The sequence below is a fragment of the Hibiscus syriacus genome, unplaced genomic scaffold, assembly GCF_006381635.1.
Source record: "Hibiscus syriacus cultivar Baekdansim isolate YM2019G1 unplaced genomic scaffold, ASM638163v2 tig00110744_pilon, whole genome shotgun sequence".
Lineage (NCBI taxonomy): Eukaryota > Viridiplantae > Streptophyta > Magnoliopsida > Malvales > Malvaceae > Hibiscus > Hibiscus syriacus.
Genome location: NW_024062846.1, coordinates 2,386,715 through 2,408,524, shown reverse-complemented (window position 1 = coordinate 2,408,524; position 21,810 = coordinate 2,386,715). Strand labels below are relative to the sequence as shown.

The 21,810-nt window shown below is 33.1% G+C and overlaps 1 pseudogene; it reads left to right on the top strand.

Moving 5' to 3' along the window:
- The first annotated feature begins 20,106 nt into the window (after nucleotides 1-20,106).
- Nucleotides 20,107-21,550, top strand: LOC120139338 (annotated as a pseudogene).
- Nucleotides 21,551-21,810: the final 260 nt, after the last annotated feature.

Sequence of the window (21,810 nt, the reverse complement as noted above, 5' to 3'; positions counted from 1 at the left end):
CCGTAGTACCATATAAGATTGTCCCAAAGGACCACGTAGAAAATTTCCTTAAGAATCATATACATATGCCCATGATCAAGTATGTGTCTTAAAAGACCTCACACATGTTCCAAAGAATAAATATATGTCCCGAAGGACCGCGTAGACCCTCTACTCTTGGCATGCCAACTATACATATAGTTCTCATCTACATAACATGGGCTTCCACCATTCCCATAATTTATATTGTATATACATATAATTTCCATACCTTTATCACATAAACATATCATGTTCCATCACTTTATCACATAGCTTATATAACCTTTCCTGTATATTCATGTCACTTAATGCATATAATATGAATTTATGTCATGTATCATAATATGAAATGCAATCATGTATCAAAATATTGAATCTAGACTTATCACAAGTCTAGAACTGAATAGAATACATATTCATGCTATGCATATGCACTCACCTATATTTCCTTTCTTTTTCCTCGATCGATCTTAAGAGACAATTGTTCTGGAACTTGTTTAGGCTTGGAATCTACAGAGTAATTCATTGATGCTAATCAGTATACTAATTAATATATTCTAAATTATCATTTCTTGGGCTAAAAGAAAAGTCATTTTCATCTTTTAATTAAGGCATGCATCGATGCACCACACCATGCATCGATGCATAAATCCTATTCGATGTTTATATTTAATGGGGGTGCATTGATGCACTCCTTATGCATCTATGCATTGATGGCATTCGATGTTTGTATTTTAAAAGAGTGCATCGATGCACTTCCTGTGCATCGATACACCTTGAAATCCTTGATGCATCGGTGCACATTGAATGTGCATCGATGCACATAGCCAAGAAATGTCATTTTAAGCACGAAAATCTCTTTATAATATTCTCTACACTTTATATTTTACCTCCTTTTATATCCCTAACTTGCATACACGTACTTAAACTAATTATTATCCATTCGATACCTTTAAAACTTAGAAATTCAATTCTCCATATAAAATTTAAGAATTTCACTCAATTTCCAACATGTTTTAAATCAAATTCTGACACTTCATATCCTTTAATTAGCTTTATAACAAGTCAAATCCCACTTCTAATTCTTATTATGAACTCTATTCCAAGATTTCACTTTTCTACTTCATTTCTTTAATCCTTCATGTACTCCTCATCTTATTGTTTTAAGATAACCTAAGCTTTCCTTAAGCTTAGTTATCATTTAATGATCAATAAACAACCTTAAATTCATCAAGAGTTTGATTAACAAGAAAACTCACCTTTAACTTTATCTTCACGAGGAAGAAGAAGAAATAAGAAGAAGAGAAATCTGGAAACTTTTGGTCTTTCTCACTACCTTCCACGTGGGAATAAATATCCTCAAACTAAGATTTATTTAATTTTCTTATTAAAAGACTTATTTACCCTTTAATTTCCCTTCTTTACTTATCCATCCTACATGAAACATTCTCATTAAATCTTTCAACTATTCAATTTATCTACTTTAGTCACTAAATTTTAAAATTTCATAATTTGATCACTAACCCGGTATGGAGGATGTTACAAATTTGCATCCCTTAAGAAAATTTGTCCTCGAATTTTCATTGCACGAACAGATGAGGATATTGAAGTCGCATATCTTCTTCACGTTCCCAAGTGGCTTCTTCTACCTTGTGATTCCTCCAAAGAACTTTGACCAACGAACCGATTTATTTATCAATTGTTTAACTTTGTGAGCCAGAATTTGTATTGGTTCCTCTTCATAGGTCAAATCAGGTTGAATTTCTACTTGTTCCGGTGCAACAACATGAGAAGGATCGGACCTGTATCTTCATAACATGGATACATGGAAAACATTATGGATTTTCTCCATTTCTGGTGGCAAAGATAACTGATATGCTACTGGTCCTATTCTTTTAACAACTTCATATGGCCTGATGAATCTAGGACTTAGCTTTCCTTTCCGACCAAATCGTAATACTTTTTTCCATGGAGATACCTTCAGAAATACTTTATCCCCAACATCAAATTCAATCTCTTTCATTTTAAGGTCTGAATAGGACTTTTACCGATCAATTGCCACTTTTAGGTTATGCTGAATTTCCTGAACTTTCTCTTCCATATCTTGAATCAAATCTGGACCAAGTACACTTCGATCTTTGAGCTCATACCAGTTTAATGGCGTACGACACTTCCTCCCATATAACGCCTCATAGGGTGCAATTTTAATACTGGACTGATAACTATTGTTATAAGCGAACTCTGCCAGTGGTAAGTATTTCTCCCACGACCCTTTAAACTCAATGACGCTTGCTCGCAACATATCTTTCAATATTTGAATTGTTCATTCTGATTGTCCATTTGTCTAAGGATAAAAAACTGTGCTAAAATTTAAACGAGTCCCCAACGCTCCATGTAAGGATTTCCAGAATCTCGAGGTGAATCGAGGATCTCGATCAGAAATTATAGAAACAATCACTCCATGCAATCTAATAATTTCTCTAATATATAGCTCCAAATACTTTTCCATCGAGAAATCTGTTCTGACAGGAAAAAAATGTGCTGACTTGGTCAATCGGCCAACAATTACTCAAATTGAATCTCTTTTTTTTGGAGTCAGGGGTAACCCCGAAACAAAATCCATTGTGACATTTTCCCACTTCCATTGTGGAATGGAAAGTGGTTGCAACAATCCAGACGGAACTTGATGTTTGGCTTTGACTTGTTGACATGTTAAGCACTTGGACACAAATTCAGTAATACTTATTTTCATCCCTGGCCACCAATACCGATCTTTTAAATCTATATACATCTTGGTTCCACCCCGGTGCATCGTTAATGAACTGCAATGAGCCTTGTTAATATTTTTTTCTTCAAATCCTAATTATCAGGTATCACAATTCTTCCTTTATAATACAAATTTCCATCCGACTTAACCCCAAAGTCTTTAATCTCTTTTCTCTTTACTTGATTAATTCTTTTCAAACACCCTTTATCTTTACTTTGCAATTCTCTTATTCATTCCAACCATGTTGGTTTAAGTTTTAACTCTGCACATAGACCACCGTCTCCGGTTAAAGATAATCTTGCATCCATAGCTCGTAAGGCTGCAAACGTCTTTATACTCAAAGTATTGTTACCACGTTAGCCTTTCCGGGATGGTAATCAATTATTATATCATAACCTCTTAAAAACTCAACCCATCTCCTTTGTCTTAAATTAAGCTCTTTTTGAGACATCAGATATTTCAAGCTCTTATGATCCATATACAAATAACATCATTCTCCATACAGATAATGATGTCAAATCTTGAGAGCGAACACCACTGCAGCCATTTCTAAATCGTGGGTGGGGTAATTCTTTTCATGTGATTTCAACTGTCTCGATGCATACGCTACCACTTTCCCTTCTTGCATTAATACACACCCCAACCCATTATGGGACACGTCACTGTATACGACAAAATTCTTGTCAAATTCCAGTTGAATCAATACAGGAGTTTCTGTCAGAATTCTTTTTAAAGCTTCAAAACGTCCTTGACATTCAGAAGTCCAAACAAATGATACATTCTTTCTCATCAGCTTCGTTAAAGGCAACACTATCATCGAAAAATTCTTAACAAATCTTCGATAATAACCAGCAAGTCCAAGGAAACTTCGAACTTCAGATACATTTTTGGGAACTTCCCAGTCCATTATATCTTTAACCTTTTGAGGGTTCACTCGAATCCCATCTGTCGAGATCACATGCCCCAAGAAAATTACTTCATTTAGCCAAAATTCACATTTGGACAATTTCACATAAAACTTATTATCCCTGAGAATTTGCAAAACTATCCTCAGATGTGTGATGTGCTCTTCAATGGATTTCGAATACACCAGTATGTCATCAATAAAGACAACAAAAAACTGGTCCAAATAGGGCTGAAAAATCATGTTCATGAGATCCATGAAAGCAACAGGTGCATTCGTTACTCCGAATGGCATTACAAGGAATTCATAATGACCATATCTCGTTCTGAAAGCCGTCTTCATAATATCTTTCTCCTGAATCTTCAATTGGTGATAACCCGAATGTAGATCGATCTTCGAAAATACCGAAGCTCTTTTTAGCTGATCAAACAAGTCATCAATGTGCGGAAGGGGATAATTATTCTTGATGGTCACCTTATTAAGTTGTCGATAATCAATACAGAGATGCATTGATCCATCCCTCTTCTTAACAGATAACACCAGAGCTCCCCAAGGCGACACACTTGGTCGAATAAATCCCTTTTCTAACAACTCTTGCAATTGATTCTTAAACTCTTGCAATTCCTTCAGAGCCATCCGATAAGGTGACATTGCAATCAGAGTTGTTCCCGACATTACTTCAATTTGAAATTATACCTCTCTATCTGGAGGTAATCCTGGCAACTCAACAAGGAAAATATCAGGGAATTCCCGAACTATTAAAATCCCATTCAATCTTTTCTCTTTAGCTCTGGTATCTATCACATTTGCAAGAAAACCCTGACATCCTTGTAGCAATAGCTTCTTAGTAGACATTACTGATATTACATTTGCTAAAGGATTAAATCTTTCACTTATCAAACTTGTTTTTGTTTCTCCTGGACTCTTCAGAGTTACCTTTTTTATCTACAATTAACATCCCCGTAGTAACGGAACAACCAGTCCATTCCCAGAATCACTTCAAACTCGTCAAAGGGTAATTCCATCAGATTAGCAGGGAATTCAATTCCCTGAATCTTTATGGGACACCCCTTACAGACTTTGTTCACTCGAGCAATATGGCCTAAAGGATTAGTTACTATAATCTCATTACTTGTATCTTCTAAGGGAATCCTCAATTCCTTTATTAACTTACTTGTAATGTAAGAATAATTAGATCCTGGATCAATCAATACCAGTACCAATTTATCGTACAGTTGAAAAGTACCTGCTATAATATCAGGGTCATCACGGTCTTCACTTGTCTTTAGATTGTACACCCATGTGGTTGACCAAACTTCTGGTTGAGCAGAGGATTCAGACTGGTTCCTTCCTCTGCCTCTTCCTCGTCCTCTCTGTGAGGCAGAACCAACTCTTTCAGATGGTGCAGGCTCACCAACCATCAACAGACAATCCCAGATAAAATGTTCGATATCTCCGCATCATAAACAAGTCCCAGCAGCCATCCGACAAGTCCCAAATGATTTTTCCCACAGTGCTGACACTGTCTTGCTTGACCCTGATTAGATCTTCCAACACCAGATCCCATTGACTGTGTCTGTCTAGGTCTTGCCTGACTTGCTCCCCTAGCAAATGATGCAACTGATTATGATCTAGCTTGTGATCGAAATCTTGAGTCTCTTCCTCTTTTTGGTGGTGCCGAGCTAGAAGAATCACCTGTTCTCTTTGATTTATGAACTCTAAAATCCCTGAATCTCTCATTATGAGCTCTTTCAAGACCTTTGGCACGATTGATCACCTCTTGGAACGAGGACAAATTTAATATTATTAGCATCTCTTTCAATCTAGGGCATAAGCCCTCCACAAACCATTCACAAGCCTCTTTTTCAGTAGGCACAAGCTTAGATGCAAACCTACTCAGCTTGTTGAACTCACATTCATACTCATATACATAGCGGTTCATATGTTTCAAGTTCATAAACTCCTGCTTCATCTGCCGAATAAATTGATCTCCAATGTACTTGTTTTTAAATTCATCTACGAACAAAGACCAAGTCAATTGGTTACTTGACATCCTCATGGTGACGTTCATCCACCATATCCTCGCCTGACCCCTCAGTAAAGAGACAACTCCATCTAACTTCTCTACTTCAGAGCAGTGGAGACCATCCAACATGATTTTTAAGTCATTTAGCCAAAGATACACCGCAACCGGCCCTTCCTCGGCTTCTCGCTTAAATTCGAGAGCTCCTAAACCTCTCAACTCTTTTGCTACATTCATTCTTTGAGTTGGTGGAGCAAGAGGTTGAAGACGCGTCAGAATAATGTCTAACGTTCTGAAGAACATATCTTGATCTTGCACAGGCACTCCTAGAGATGCCAGTTCTTCACCTTGCCTGGCCAGGGCATGTGAATTACTGCTTTCAGCAGGCCTATCTTCTCCCACTTCACTTCGGGAGCTATTATGTCTGGACATCTAATAAGAATAAATACATTATTCTATTAGCAAAATAACATACTCATACTATACCAGATCAGAAGTTTTTACTATTTGTTGGCATGTATTCCATTTAAAGACTCTATAGACTCTGGTTTATGCCTAAAATCGGCTAAACCATAGCTCTGATACCATTAATTATAACACCCTCAACCCATACCCGACCCAAATACGGTCCAGGATGTCGCATTGACTAAACAAAACAATACTCTTAAAAAACCGATAAAAAATATGAACTTATATTATTAAAATACAATAATATACATATGTTAATAAAAATTTATCAAATTACTCAGAGCATACACAACATAACATTCTATTACATGCCAACACTGCTTTACATAAAAAAAATGACATACTATTAAGTGGCTTCTGATCTGGTAGTTGCAGGAGTAATATTGACCAACTGCTTAACTTGTCTCGTCTACTTTCTTGAAACCTACGTGTGAAACACTCACAGTCTAAGTCATCGACTTAGTGAGGCAATATAATAATAATGATAACAAAGAAATGTAAAGAAAATTCCATAATTAAATGGAATGAGATGAAATCAAATGCTTAACCATGCAGTTTATATCACCATGTTCTTTACCTGTCAGCATAATATATTGACATTCATGAATTCATATTAATAAGATTATTGGCCCATGATACCATACTGAGAACCTAACGTATGTGAGTACTGTGAGGTTATGCACTATGTGTCACCACAGCTCATATAAACGCACCGAAGTGCCACGTGGAATTGCTACGAAGTACCGCGTAGAATTGCACCGTAGTACCATATAAGATTGTCCCAAAGGACCACGTAGAAAATTTCCTTAAGAATCATATACATATGCCCATAATCAAGTATGTGTCTTAAAAGACCTTACACATGTTCCAAAGAATACATATATGTCCCGAAAGACCGCGTAGACCCTCTACTCTTGGCATGCCAACTATACTTATAGTTCTCATCTACATAACATGGGCTTCCACCATTCCCATAATTTATATTGTATATGCATATAATTTTCATACCTTTATCACATAAACATATCATGTTCCATTACTTTATCACATAGCTTATATAATCTTTCCTGCATATTCATGTCACTTAATGCATATAATATGAATTTATGTCATGTATCATAATATGAAATGCAATCATGTATCAAAATATTGAATCTAGACTTATCACAAGTCTAGAACTGAATAGAATACATATTCATGCTATGCATATGCACTCACCTATATTTCCTTGCTTTTTCCTCTATCGATCTTACGAGACAACTGTTCTGGAACTTGTTTAGGCTCGGTATCTACAGAGTAATTCATTGATGCTAATCAATATACTAATTAATATATTCTAAACTATTATTTCTTAGGCTAAAAGAAAAGCCATTTTCATCTTTTAATGAAGGCATGCATTGATGCACCACACCATGCATCGATACATAAATCCTATTCGATGTTTATATTTAAGGGGGTGCATCGATGCACTCCTTATGCATCGATGCATTGATGGCATTCGATGTTTGTATTTTAAAAGAGTGCATCGATGCACTTCCTGTGCATCGATACACCTTGAACAATTTCTGGGATTTATCCTTGATGCATCGGTGCACATTCAATTGAATGTGCATCGATGTATATAGCCCAGAAATGTCATTTTAAGCACAAAAATCTCTTTATAATCTTCTCTACACTTTTATTCCACCTCCTTTTATATCCCTAACTTGTATACACTTACTTAAACTAATTATTATCCATTTGATACCTGTAAAACTTAGAAATCCAATTCTCCATATAAAATTTAAGAATTTCTCTCAATTTCCAACATGTTCTAAATCGAATTCTGACACTTCATATCCTTTAATTAGCTTGATAACAAGTCAAATCCCACTTCTAATTCTTACTATGAACTCTATTCCAAGATTTCACTTTTCTACTTCATTTCTTTAATCCTTCATGGACTCCTCATTTTATTGTTTTAAGATAACCTAAGCTTTCCTTAAGCTTAGTTATCATCTAATGATCAATAAGCAACCTTAAATTCATCAAAAGTTTGATTAACAAGAAAACTCACCTTTAACTTTGTCTTCACGGGGAAGAAGAAGAAAGAAGAAGAAGAGAAATCTGGAAACTTTTGGTCTTTCTCACTAGCTTCCACGTGGGAATAAATATCCTCAAACTAAGATTTATTTAATTTCCTTGTTAAAAGACTTATTTACCCCTTTAATTTCCCTTCTTTACTTATCCATCCTACATGAAACATTCCCATTAAATCTTTCAATTATTCAATTTATCTACTTTAGTCACTAAATTTTAAAATTTCATAATTTGATCACTAACCTGGTATGGAGGATGTTACATAGAGGCTTAAGGAAAGTTCAAGGATGATTAAAACTAATTAATTAGTGAAATAATGGTGATTGAAGAAAATGGGTTTTTGAATGATATGTTGGAATATGAGTTTCTATTGATGTTTACTAGTATATTTGACTTGTCAAAGAAGTAAATAAGAGATTAGAAGCCTTGGATGTGATTAAAAACATGTAAGAAAAAGTGGTATGATTCTTGGTTTGAGATGTTCTTTTGAGATTTTAGATGTTATAAGAAGTTAAATGAAGGAAAGTTAATTGGGATAAGTAAAGAATAGTTTAATAGTATTATTGGAGGTAAAAGTAAGGGAATTTGACCAAAATTGGGTAAAAATCTAGTTGAAAAATGGAAAATCTGGGTAAGGGTATCGATACTGGAAGAATAGTACATATACTATAAGTTTAAATTTGGGGAAATCAGATGATCAGTTTCGATACTTATGCAATTAGTATCGATACTGATGTGGGTATCGATATTATGATGAAGGTATCGATACCATAGATTCCATAATACAAAAATGATATCGATACTGAACGGTGTATCGATACCATAGTATAGAAGTATCGATACCATGGTAGTGGTACCGATACTATTGAGCCTGGAAAATTAAAATAGGACGAATTTTGATAGAAATTGAATATAATAGTACTTTTAAATATTATTAAAAGTATAAATGTTAAATAGTATACTAACATTGGTATGGTATTTGTACTTAATGGATGTCTGTTTATATCATAACCAAGCTCCCGAGTCAAGCAAGAAAAGGGCAAAGATAAAGTTTTCAAATAGCTATACATCCTTAAAGCATACTAACAAGGCATACCAGGTGAGTGCATTTATGATACATTAAGATTTATAAATGTATGTTGTTAAAGGTGTATGTTGCAATTGTATATAGGCAATATGTGTGCAACCCACAGACTTTATCATATGTTGATGAACGACCGTATAGGCACTATATGTGCAACCCACAGAATTCATCCTATGTTGATAAACAATCGTATAGGCACTAAGTGTGCAACCCACGGAATTCATCATATATTGATGAACGACCGTATAAGCACTAGGTGTGCAACCCACAAAATTCATCATATGTTGATGAATGACCGTATAGGCACTAAGTGTGCAAACCAAAAAATTCATAATGTGTTTATGAACGACCATATCGGCACTAAGTGTGCCCCCAGAGAACTTATAAGGTTATGAAAACAATGTATTTTGATAGTTATGATATACTTATGTTTCAATTATGGCACTTAGGTGCAACTCATGTACCATGTATTTTCATTCATCATATATTGGGCAAACAAATGATAAATTAGAAAATATTGATTGAAAGGTACACTGGGCATACTAAAGATAGTTATCTTGTTATTTGATTGAATATTGGTTCGCCAAGCCTATTTGATGTATTGATTTGAATTATACAATTTTCATTTGTATTTTGATAATTTGGCTATGCTTATATTTAAGTATAATTCATTTTGTATTACTATGCCTCACTAAGTAAATATTTAGCGTGTATTGGTTTCACGCGTAGGTAAAAGCCGAGATTAGAAGTAAAGAGTGCCGAGCAACTCCAAGCATTAAGGAATATACACTACAATATCAGTAAGACATCCTAGGATGAAAATTTTGACTTAGTTTAGTGGCATGTACTTATGAATGTCCTATTAGCTCTATTTAAATATTTTGGGAACTGGTTTGTAATAGATTAATTGTATTGTTTTATATTGATTTTAAATATGGATAACATGGACTAGTATTGCTAATCGGAGTAGACATGTTTAATATATTATTAAATGGTTTTATTTAAAGAAAATAAAAAATGTTATTGATTTTCAAGTATAGAGAATGTTTCAAAAGTCATGTGACAGATGTGAGTCGTGTACGAAAACGTGTATGGGAAATGGATGTTATATTTATTGGTATCAGAGCTACAAGTTTAGCCTTTTCTGGACATGAAATAAGTATTAATTCTGTTAAGAATATATACATGCCACTAGGATATCAAAAGTTTATTGATAGTTGTATATATGTTGTGAAGACGCTTATACGAAAGTAAAGTTACTCTTTATTAATGTAAGATGATTTTGATTATGTTTAGATATCGGAAACTAAAGATAAAGGTAAGAAAGTTGATAATATTGAAAAAAAGGTCGAGATCAAAATCGGCCCAAGAGAATCCGACGCTTTAGAAGAGTAGAAGCTGCTAGGGATTTTACTCCATTATGAGGAACGAATGTCCTGCGTTTAACGATATTTCCTCATTTGAGCAATCCATTAAAAAGTTTGAACGATTTACAAGAGAAGTTGAATCGGATGAGAATCCAAAGGAGATTTCTGAATCTAGTGATGATTCTGATGTTTCTTCAGGTAAGCTTAAATAATTGAGAAATATTTAAGTGAAACATTAAATTGTTTAAAGCATTGATAATTTGAGTAAGAGGAAAATGAGTAAGCGGCAAATACATTGACTGCTAAAAGTTTATAGAAAGCTGAGTTATTAGTGGATCAAGGGATTATGAGTTTGTTTGAGAATAAATGCTAAGTTTTATGGACTTGATAAAGTTACTTTTAGAAGGTAATTTGTGAAAATGGATTTTTCTACCCATTTCATGCTACAATGAATTATTATTTAGAATTGAGATTAATTCTCGATAACTTGAAAAGTGTCAAGTTCATAATGATAGGAAAAAGAATAAATTTGTTTACTAGTGTAATTTTTAGCATTAACTGCCCTAGGTTATTTCTACAAAGTTGTCAAGTCTTCTTATTAAATGATGTGTATATTTAGACTTTCATAGTTGAGATAGAAAATCTTTCAACTTCTTGAGAATATTTTCAATGGATCCGGAAAAGTTACACGGATTACCTCAAGAAGAAAATAAGAAATTTTAAAATAAAAGTATTATATTCAACTTAATCTCAAGTGAGATGATAGCGATAAACCCTATGGGTCATGGTGCAAGTGTGAGTTGCACAGGTAATAAATATTCGATAAAGATTCTAGCAGCTATGTTCCCGGTGAATATGATGGAATCATCATTTAATGAGTTAAGATCATATTGGGTATAGGTTGTTTGTCTCTAGAAATGATTAGTTCAAAAAGATGTATAGTTTTTCTGGATAATGTGATAGATACTCAAATAATTAAAGTAGAATTGTATGATATTTCCACAACTAGAGAATTTATAGATGTCTTTTCAGATGAATTGCCTGGGTTACCTCCAGAGCGAGAGGTGGAAGTCAAGGTTGATGGTTATCAAGGTATTGAGCATGTTTCTATGATTCCGCATCAAATGACTTAAGCGAGTTAAGAGAATTAGAAGCTTAATTAAAAGAATTGATTGATCAAGGTTTCATCAGACCGAGTGTTTCATTTTGGGGAGTAATTATGTTATTAGCGAAAAGAAAGATGAATCTATGTAGTTAGGCATAGATTATTGACAGTTAAATAAGGTAACAATAAAGAAGTATCATCTTTCGAGGATTGAAGATTTGTTTGATCAATGGAAAGACATAGCCGTTTTCTTTAAGATAAACCTTAGGTCAGGATACCACCAATTAAAGATTAAAGAGGAGGATATATTAAAGACAACTTTTCAGACTCGATAAGGACATTATGAATTTGTGGTGATGCCATTCGAATTGACAAATGCTCCTGCAACATTTATGGACTTGATGAACCGAGTATTCCAATCTTATTTGGATCAATTTGTGGTGGTAGTTTTAGATGATATTTTGGTTTATTCCAAGCCAAGAGAGTTTTGAAATGCTAAAGAGGATTTTAATAGAGGTATCATTGTTTATACAACTTGAGTTAGGTAAAGATTATGTGGCTTTTAGTGATGCATCTCCTAACGGCTTAGGAAGGATGTTTATGCAAAAAGATAAAGTTGTGGAATATGACTCGATAAAGTTAAAGACTAATAAGAGGAATTACCTTACGCATGAATTAGAGTTGGCAACATTCTATTTTGCTTTAAAGATTTGATGCCTTTACTTGTATGGTAAGCGGTGTTATTGTTATGCTAATTGCAAAAGCCTAAAGTACATGTGGAATTAAAAAGAGTTGAACCTGAGACAGGAAGATGAAATTTCATGATAAGAATTGTATAAGTAGAAAATGAAAAGATTAAGGACTTTTGAGGTCAGGTCCAATGGATGTTTGTATTATCATAGGAGACTTTGTATTTTCGACGATGAATAATTTAAGGAAGATATTGTTTTTGGGGTATTAAGTCAGTTGAGTATCATTTAGATGGAAACAAAATGTACCAAGATTTAAATAGTCGATATTGGTGGTCTGGTTTGAAAAAATCCATCACGGAAATTGTGGCAAAGTGTCTCACGTACCAATAGAAGAAAAGCTAAACATCAATTATTTTCTGAATTGTTTCAATTAATTTTGATTCATGAAAAGAAAGGGGCAATCTAGTCGCTGTGAGCTTTGTTACAAGGCTACCTTTGACACCTAGCAAGAAAGACTTTTTATGAGTGATTGTTGATAGATTTACCAAGACAATTCACTTCATATTAGTACAAACTTATTATTCGATAGATAAATATGATGAGTTATGTATATAAGAGATAGTTCAGCTACGTAGACTACCAATATCGATTATAAACGAAGAGATCCAAGATGCACTTCAAAGATTTTAGAATTTCTTGCATAATGTTTTAGGTACTCAATTGAATTTCATTACAACATTTCATCCGCAGACAAATGGGCAGTCGGAACGAACTATTCAGGTATTAGAGGATGTGCTAAGGGCATGTGTGATTGAGTTTAAAGGATCATAGGAAAGGTATTTACCTTTAGCGGAAATTTCTTATAATAACAATTACCAATCGAGTATTAAGATGACCCCGTAGGAAGTTTTGTATGGGAGGAATTGTCGAACACCATTAAATTTGTTTGAACTAAATATCGAGACCTAGTTGGCCCGGAATTGATGAAAGAAATGGAAGAGAAAGTGATAGTTATCCGGGATAATCTAAAGATAGCCTCCAATTGACAAAAGTCTTATGCTAATTTGAAAAGAAAAGATATTGAATTTCAAGTGGGAGATAAGGTATTTTTAAAGGTATCGTCATGGAAAAAAGTATTGAGATTTGGGAGCATAGGAAAGTTGAGTTCGAGATTCATTAGACCTTATGAGATTTTGTAAAGGGTCAGACCAGTAACATATCAATTAGTTTTGCCTCATGATATGGACAAGATCCACAATGTTTTCACGTATCGATGATCAGAAGGTACCGATCAGATCTATTCCATGTTATCACACCAGAGGAAATAGAGATCCGACCAGATCTGACTTGCGAGGAAGAACCAGTGTGGATCTTGGTTCGAGAAAGCAAATAACTGGGTAATAATAAGATTCCTCTAGTTAAAGTACTTTGGCAAAATCATAAAATAGAAGCAGTTACTTGGGAAAGAGATGAGGACATGAGGAAAAATTTCCACACCTCTTTGTATCAAGTATTTCTTAAAATTCGAGAACAAAATTTCTTAAGGGGGAGAATTATAATACCCCAAATATCGGGTCGGTGACCATAATAAAAAATTTGAAATTTGAGGGAATAAATTGAATAAATGGTAAAGTATAAGAAATGATTTAGAAATTGTGTTTAAGACCAATTAGTAAGAATAGAATATTAAAAGGGCATTTTGGTCCTTTAAAGTGAAATGGATTTAAAATTCATTTTATTAGGGATTTAAGAGAGAAAATGGGAAAGTTAATAAGCTAGCTATCTTTCTTCTCTTCTCCTTATTCATGTGTTCATGTGCTCTCCCCATAGCCAATGTAAGTTTTCTTTGAGTTAGTTTACTCTTTAGTTTATAGACAAGTTTTGAAACCTTAAGTGATATAGAGGCTTAAGGAAAGCTCAAGGATAATTAAAACTAATTGATTAGTGAAATATTGGTGATTGAAGAAATTGAGTTTTTGAATTATATGTTGGAATATGAGTTTTTTTATTAATGTTTACTAGAATATTTGACTTGTCAAAGAAGTAAATAAGAGATTAGAAGCCTTGGATGTTATTAAAAACATGTTAGAAAAAGTGGTATGATTCTTGGTTTGAGATGTTCTTTGGAGATTTTAGATGTTATAAGAAGTTAAATGAAGGAAAGTTAGTTGGGATAAGTAAAGAAGAGTTTAATAGTATTGTTGGAGGTAAAAGTAAGGGAATTTGACCAAAATTGGTAAAAATCAAGCTGAAAAATGGAAAGTTTGGGTAAGGGTATCGGTTCTGGAAGAATAGTACTGATACTATAGGTTTAAATTTGGGGAAATCAGATGATCAATATCGATACTTATGCAGTTAGTATCGATACTGATATAGGTATCGATACTATAATGAAGGTATTGATATCATGGATTCCAGAATGCAGAAATGGTATCGATACTGAAGGGAGTATGGGTACGTAAGGGAGTATGGGTACCATAGTATAGAAGTATTGATACCATGATAGGAGTACCGATACTATTGAGCCTGGAAAATTAAAATAAGATGACTTTTTGATAGAAATTGAATATAATAGTACTTTTAAATATTATTAAAAGTATAAATGTTAGATTAGTATACTAACATTGGTATGGTATGTGTAATTAATGGATGTTTGTGTAAATCGTAACCAAGCTCCCGAGTCAAGAAGAAAAAGGGAAAAGATAAAGTTGCCGAATAGTTAGACATCCTTAAAGCATACTAACAAGGCATACCAGGTGAGTGCATTTATGATACATTAAGAGTTATAAATGTATGTTGTTAAAGGTAAATGTTGCAATTGTATATATGCACTATGTGTACAACCCACAGAATTCATCATACGTTGATGAACAACCGTATAGGCACTAGGTGTACAACCCACAGAATTTGTCATATGTTGATGAATGATCGTATAGGCACTAAGTGTGCAAACCATGAAATTCATAATGTGCTTATGAACAACCGTATCGGCACTAAGTGTGCCCTCAGAGAACTTATAAGGTTATGAAAACAGTGTATTTTGATATTTATGATATACTTATGTTTCAATTACGGCAATTAGGTGCAACTCATGTACCATGTATTTTCATTCAAAATATATTGGGCAAACAAAGGATAAATTAGAAAATATTGATTGAAAGGTATATTGGGCATACTAAAGATAGTTATCATGTTATTTGATTGAAAATTAGTTCGCCGAGCCTTTTTGATGTATTTATTTGAATTATACAATTTTCATTTGTACTTTGATAATTTGGCCATGCTTATATTTAAGTATAATTCATTTTGTATTACTATGCCTCACTAAGTAAATACTTAGCGTGTGTTGGTTTCACGCGTAGGTAAAAGACGAGATTAGAAGTAAAGAGTACCGAGAATTCCAAGCGTCAAGGAGTATATTGCAATATCAGTAAGACATCCTAGGATGAAATTTTTGACTTAGTTTAGTGGCATGTACTTATGAATATCCTATTAGCTCTATTTAAATATTTTGGGAACTGGTTTGTAATAGATTAACTGGATTGTTTTATATTGATTTTAAATATGGATAACATGAACTAGTATTTCTAATCGGAGTAGACGTGTTTATTATATTATTAAATGGTTTTATTTAAAGAAAAAGAAAAATGTTATTGATTAGCAAGTATAGAGAATGTTTCAAAAGTCATGTGACATCTGTGACTCGTGTACGAAAACGTATACGTGAAATGGGTGTTACAACTTCAACATACCACTTTTTGATGATTTTGATTTTCTTAATTGGTGGAAAACAAATGAAAATAGTTATCCAATTCTCTAACAAGTAACAAATGATATTTTGAGCATTCATATCTCCACCGTCCCATCAAAATCTACTTTCAGCACAGGTGGAAGATTAATTGGTCCTTATCGTAGTTGATTACTTCCAGAGATGATTGAAGTATTAATGTGTATTCATAATTGACTTTGGGCTGATATTAAAGGTAAATTAGTTTTTAGGCTATGTTAATATGTGAAATTGTGCTTAATTATCTTATTAAAGTTTAGTTACTAACTTATATAGTTTTACCTTTTATTATATATATGTAGGTACTGGTGAATTTAATTTGGAGTGCTCTTAATTGGAGGACATAGAGAATGATGATTGCGATATTGGAGTAATCGATGTGAAATATTGTCTAAAATTTAAGAATGTTGTGCCAAAGAACAAAAATATTATGTGTTTGTGATTTATGTTTCTAAACTTCAATTATGTCTTTTATTATGGTTTTTTTATGTATTAAGACTTTAGTTTATTTTAAAATATATGTTAATCCTTAACTCAAGTAATCCTTGGTTCATTTTATTATGCTTCTTAATGGACGTGTTTGTTTTATGTCTTGTTGCTTATGTAATTTGTAAGGTTGTTGTCATACGGATATAGAAGGGAAAAACGGGTACAGAATGGGTGGTAGGTATCCAGTTGGGTAATGGGTGTGGGTGGATTTAAGAATATACCCGTGTGGGCGGGTGTGGATTTAAAACATTTACCCCGTCGTGAGTAGGTGTTGGATACGAAAATATTAGATGGATATGGGGATGGAGGAAAGAGTATATGCACCCGCCCCACCTATTTTTCATCCCAAATCCTGATCTTACTTTGTATTGTTCTTCATGAAAAGTACATTCCTCAGAGTTGTTATTATGAATTCTCGAATATTTAAATTATTATTTTTTTATTTTTTAGATATTATTATTAAGATAAGATCCTATTATACAACATCAAATTTTTTAATTTTAGAGAGATCTAGGATTGTTGTACCGTTAAACAAATTCGATGAAAGAGAAACCAAATCTTTCTTCTATCTACATGTGCAGGGTGAAATAAAGAATTTTATGTTAAGAGATTGAGATAAAATTATAACTTTTAGTGTCAAAACATAAAAATTGTGTTTAAATGTTTATATTAAACCCTTAGTTTTTCTAAAACGGGGTAAAAACACAATCTCTATGTAATTGAAGGGTTAAAAGATTTAAATCAAATTTTTATTTTTGAGATGGATTAAGTTTGAATTTTTACCAATTTTAGAGGGAGTGTTGCTTCACCTATGCACATTTGCAATCACCACACTCTTTATGTAAATAAATATTTAAAACATATTGTGAGTAAGATATCAAATAAAGATATCTCATTATCGATTTAATTAATTGTGAGTTAATACTCAAACTCTTTACCATGTCTTGTAAAATGTTCTACTCCATTTTATTGTATGCTTTGTTTATGTCGATTTCAAGAACAAAAGAATCTCTTAAACATGGCCTTTTTTTATCTTTAGTGAATAGGTAGCTCATAAGAAAGTATAATATTGTCTAAAACTGGCACCAACCAACTTATCTCAGTGGTTAAAGGTAAGGGTGAGCAAAATTCGACTCGACTCGAAAAATCAAATTTTTCGGCTCGACTCGATTCGAAACAACTCAACTCGAAATGACTTCGAGTTGTAATTTTATAAACTCTACTCGAAAAAATTTCAAGTTTAAATCAAGTTGTAAAATACAACTCGAGTAACTCAAAATTTTTAGTGATTATTGGATGAATTTTTAAGTTTGAGTCGAGTTTCTCAATTTTGTATAATATATATACATCACATATGAAAGAAATATATATTTGCTGTATTTTTTTTATCAAAAATCACACATGTATATATATAGATATATATATATATATACACGCGCGTGCGCGCACGCATTTGTGTGTTGTACATGACCATAAAAACCATTTAAATTGAAATCAAATAACATCATAATATTATAAATATTAATAATTAAATTTGAACGTAAACTCGAAAATTCGAGTCGACTTGGCTCGACTCGAAAATTTGTGTGTTGTATTTTGTATTTGGTTGGTTTAGTAGGAATGTAAGATTACGTGTTTGGTTAAAAAATAAAAAATTATTGGAATGTATATTTGACCAAATTGTCCTTATTATATATTTGTTTTTTTAACAAGTTAGAAAATATTTATATATTTTCTTTAAAAAATTTAAATTCATAAAATTTATAATTTTTTTTACAAAATTGAAAATATAAAAAGGTTTAATGAAAGGGTAAAATTTTATTTTAATCCCTAAACTTCATATAAAATTTTAATTATAGATTTTTTTTGTAAATCTAAAATAGTTTAAGGATAAATTTATAATTTAACCTTTCGTAGAATTTTTATTATTCAATGACAGAAGAATGATATTTTTTAAAAAAATTAAGGGTATTTTAATCCAAAACGCCGGTAATCCAACAATAGCTAAAGAAAGGAATGTAATGATATTTCCGATAATATATCCCAAAAAATTACTATTGGTAATAAAACATTAACGGAAATGAGATTTTCGGCCAACTAAATATGAGAATGTGGAATTCATTCTCATGGATAGGAATCCCACATTCCTTGATCCAAACACCCTCTTAGGGACGTTTTTTTTATCTTTAGTGAATGAGGTAGCTGCTCATAAGCAAGTATAACATTGTCGGAGATTTGTTTATCCAGAATAAAAGCTCCCCCGGATTCATCAATACATATCGTCAAAAACACTTGGCAGACTACATACAAATTACTTTTGGAATAATTTTATAAAGAGTCTTCCATAAGTTTATAGGCCGAAATTGGTTCATATTCGATGGCTTATTTACTTTAAGGATTAATAAATGTTTGTCATATAGATAGTATAAGACAAACATTGTAATGTCAGACCTATAATGTGGTAATATTTTTGATAAAAATAAAGTTGGGAATCAATCAAAACCTAAATCCTTTAGCAGTTCCATCCTTTGACAGCAGACCAAACCTCATCTGCGTAAAACAGGACCATTAAACTTTTATTTATGTCCCGAGTTACACACTGATTAACCTTTGAAAAAAATATGGCCAGTATCATACGGTGTCGAGGCCTTTAAAAGACCAAAGACGTGTATACGACAGAGTTAACTGTCAAAGTGATAACAGCTTTAGAGCAGTGATGGATCATGCATTTTTTATGCGTATCATAAAATTTAAATTTTCATTAAATTAATTAATTATTTTATTAATTATACTATTTTAAAAATTTATTAATATTTATTTTATATAAAATATTTATTATAATCATATATATCTTTTATTAATCTATGATGTATATAAGTGATAGTATATGTTTTAAAAACTCTTAATCATTTGATAATAAATACTAAAATACTCTGATGTGGTTATTAGTGTTCAAATATAAAACCTCTACAAATAACAATTATTCTTTAAATGACTAAAGTAACGTAATTTATACTTTATATATATATATATATATTTACTCTTAAAATTATTTTTAAATCCATCACTACTTTAGAACATATTTTTCCTCAGCCTTTTATCTAAATCACTGAAATATTTTCCGTTAAGTAGATATGCACTTATCAGGGTATGAAATAATTTTAATTTTGAAGGTGGTTGGATATTGTTGTTAATACCAATATTGGAGGGCAAATGTTAAAATGACATGTCAGTAACCTAACAGGGCAATCAGGCTCCATAGTCGATGGCATCATATTGACCAAAGACCAGTGTTGCCTTTATTAAAGTATCAACAACCCTTCTCTCCTAATCTCCTCCACTTTTTCTCTTCTTCTGAATGTTTTTTTTAGAGGACATGGCGGTGGAGTTCATGACCAATTATAGGAACGGCAACTACGTGGCCGCCAAAATGGAAGAAAACGCCGTCCATGAAGCCGCTTCTGGCCTCGAAAGCGTCGAAAAACTCATCAGATTACTTTCTCAAACTCAACAAAACCACCAAAATAATAATCAAGGCAAGTATCAATCTTCTTCTATCTCAACATCTCCATTGATTTGGAAGCAGCAGCCGACGTTACCGTTACAAAGTTCAAGAGAGTTATCTCTCTTCTTGGTCGAACCAGGACCGGCCACGCACGTTTCAGACGAGCCCCTTTAGCACAACCCGTTAACCAAAACCAAGAGCAAGAAGCTAAGGTTTATTATGCAACGCCGATCCAGCAGATTCCGCCACCGGCTACTAGTTATCATAATGATTTTTTGAAGGTGAAAAGCGGGGTTTTAGAGAGGAATGATTCTTCCAAAACCATTAATTTTTCGTATTCTTCCGCTGGGAATTCGTTTATGTCATCTTTGACCGGAGATACTGATAGCAAGCAGCTATCTTCATTCTCATCACCGTTTCAAATTACTAATCTTTCTCAGGTTTCCTCGGTCGGGAAGCCTCCTTTGTCTTCTTCTTCTTCTTTCAAGAGGAAGTGTAATAACTCCGATAACTTGGGTTCCGGCAAGTGTAGTGTGTCCTCCGGTCCCTGCCATTGCTCCAAGAAAAGGTACTGAATATTCCATTAATTTCTCTTTCAGTTTCCAGGTTCTTAAAAACCAGTTCTCATGTTGAGTTTCTTAATTATTTAATTTCCCAGAAAACTGAGATCGAAAAGGGTAGCAAGGATTCCAGCAATAAGTCTGAAGATGGCTGATATTCCACCGGACGATTACTCATGGAGGAAGTACGGTCAAAAACCAATCAAGGGATCTCCTCATCCAAGGTATATATTTTCATTAAAATTCAGCACAATCTCAACACTTATTTTCGTTGTTGCTGGAAATTCTCCAACATGAACAACGCATTTGCAGGGGCTACTACAAGTGCAGCAGCGTAAGAGGATGTCCGGCACGCAAGCATGTGGAAAGAGCCTTAGATGATCCATCGATGCTAATTGTCACCTACGAAGGCGATCATAACCATTCCCTCTCCACTGCACAAACCACCAATCTCATCCTCGAATCCTCCTAGTCAGAACATTTCCAATTCAACAAACACTTTCAATCTCCAGAGATGGATATTTAGTGCGGTTGGTTCATTTCTCTGTAAAATATTTAGCTTTGGTTGAACTGCTATTAGATTTTATATTCAAACAAAGGAAATCAGGTTCCATTCCATTCCATGTTTTCCATGCCATGGATCCTTTGTTTTTGACTAGTAAATTTTTAAGATTAACGTAAAAATGAGTGTCTAAATTATACACTTTTTCTAATTAGGTGTTTAAATTATTTTTTGTGAATCCATGATTCTAATGTTACACTTTTAGTGTCGGGACCATTATCGCCCCTTAAATAACACGACTCACCTTTATTAAATTTGTAAGGATTACATTTTGCAAAAAAAATAAAATTTTAAAATTATTTGAACGTGACATATATCATTTAATGTTGGAATATAATATTTATTATATTCGAAAAATTTAACATCTAAAACGTTAAATACTTGAATTGATAAAAAG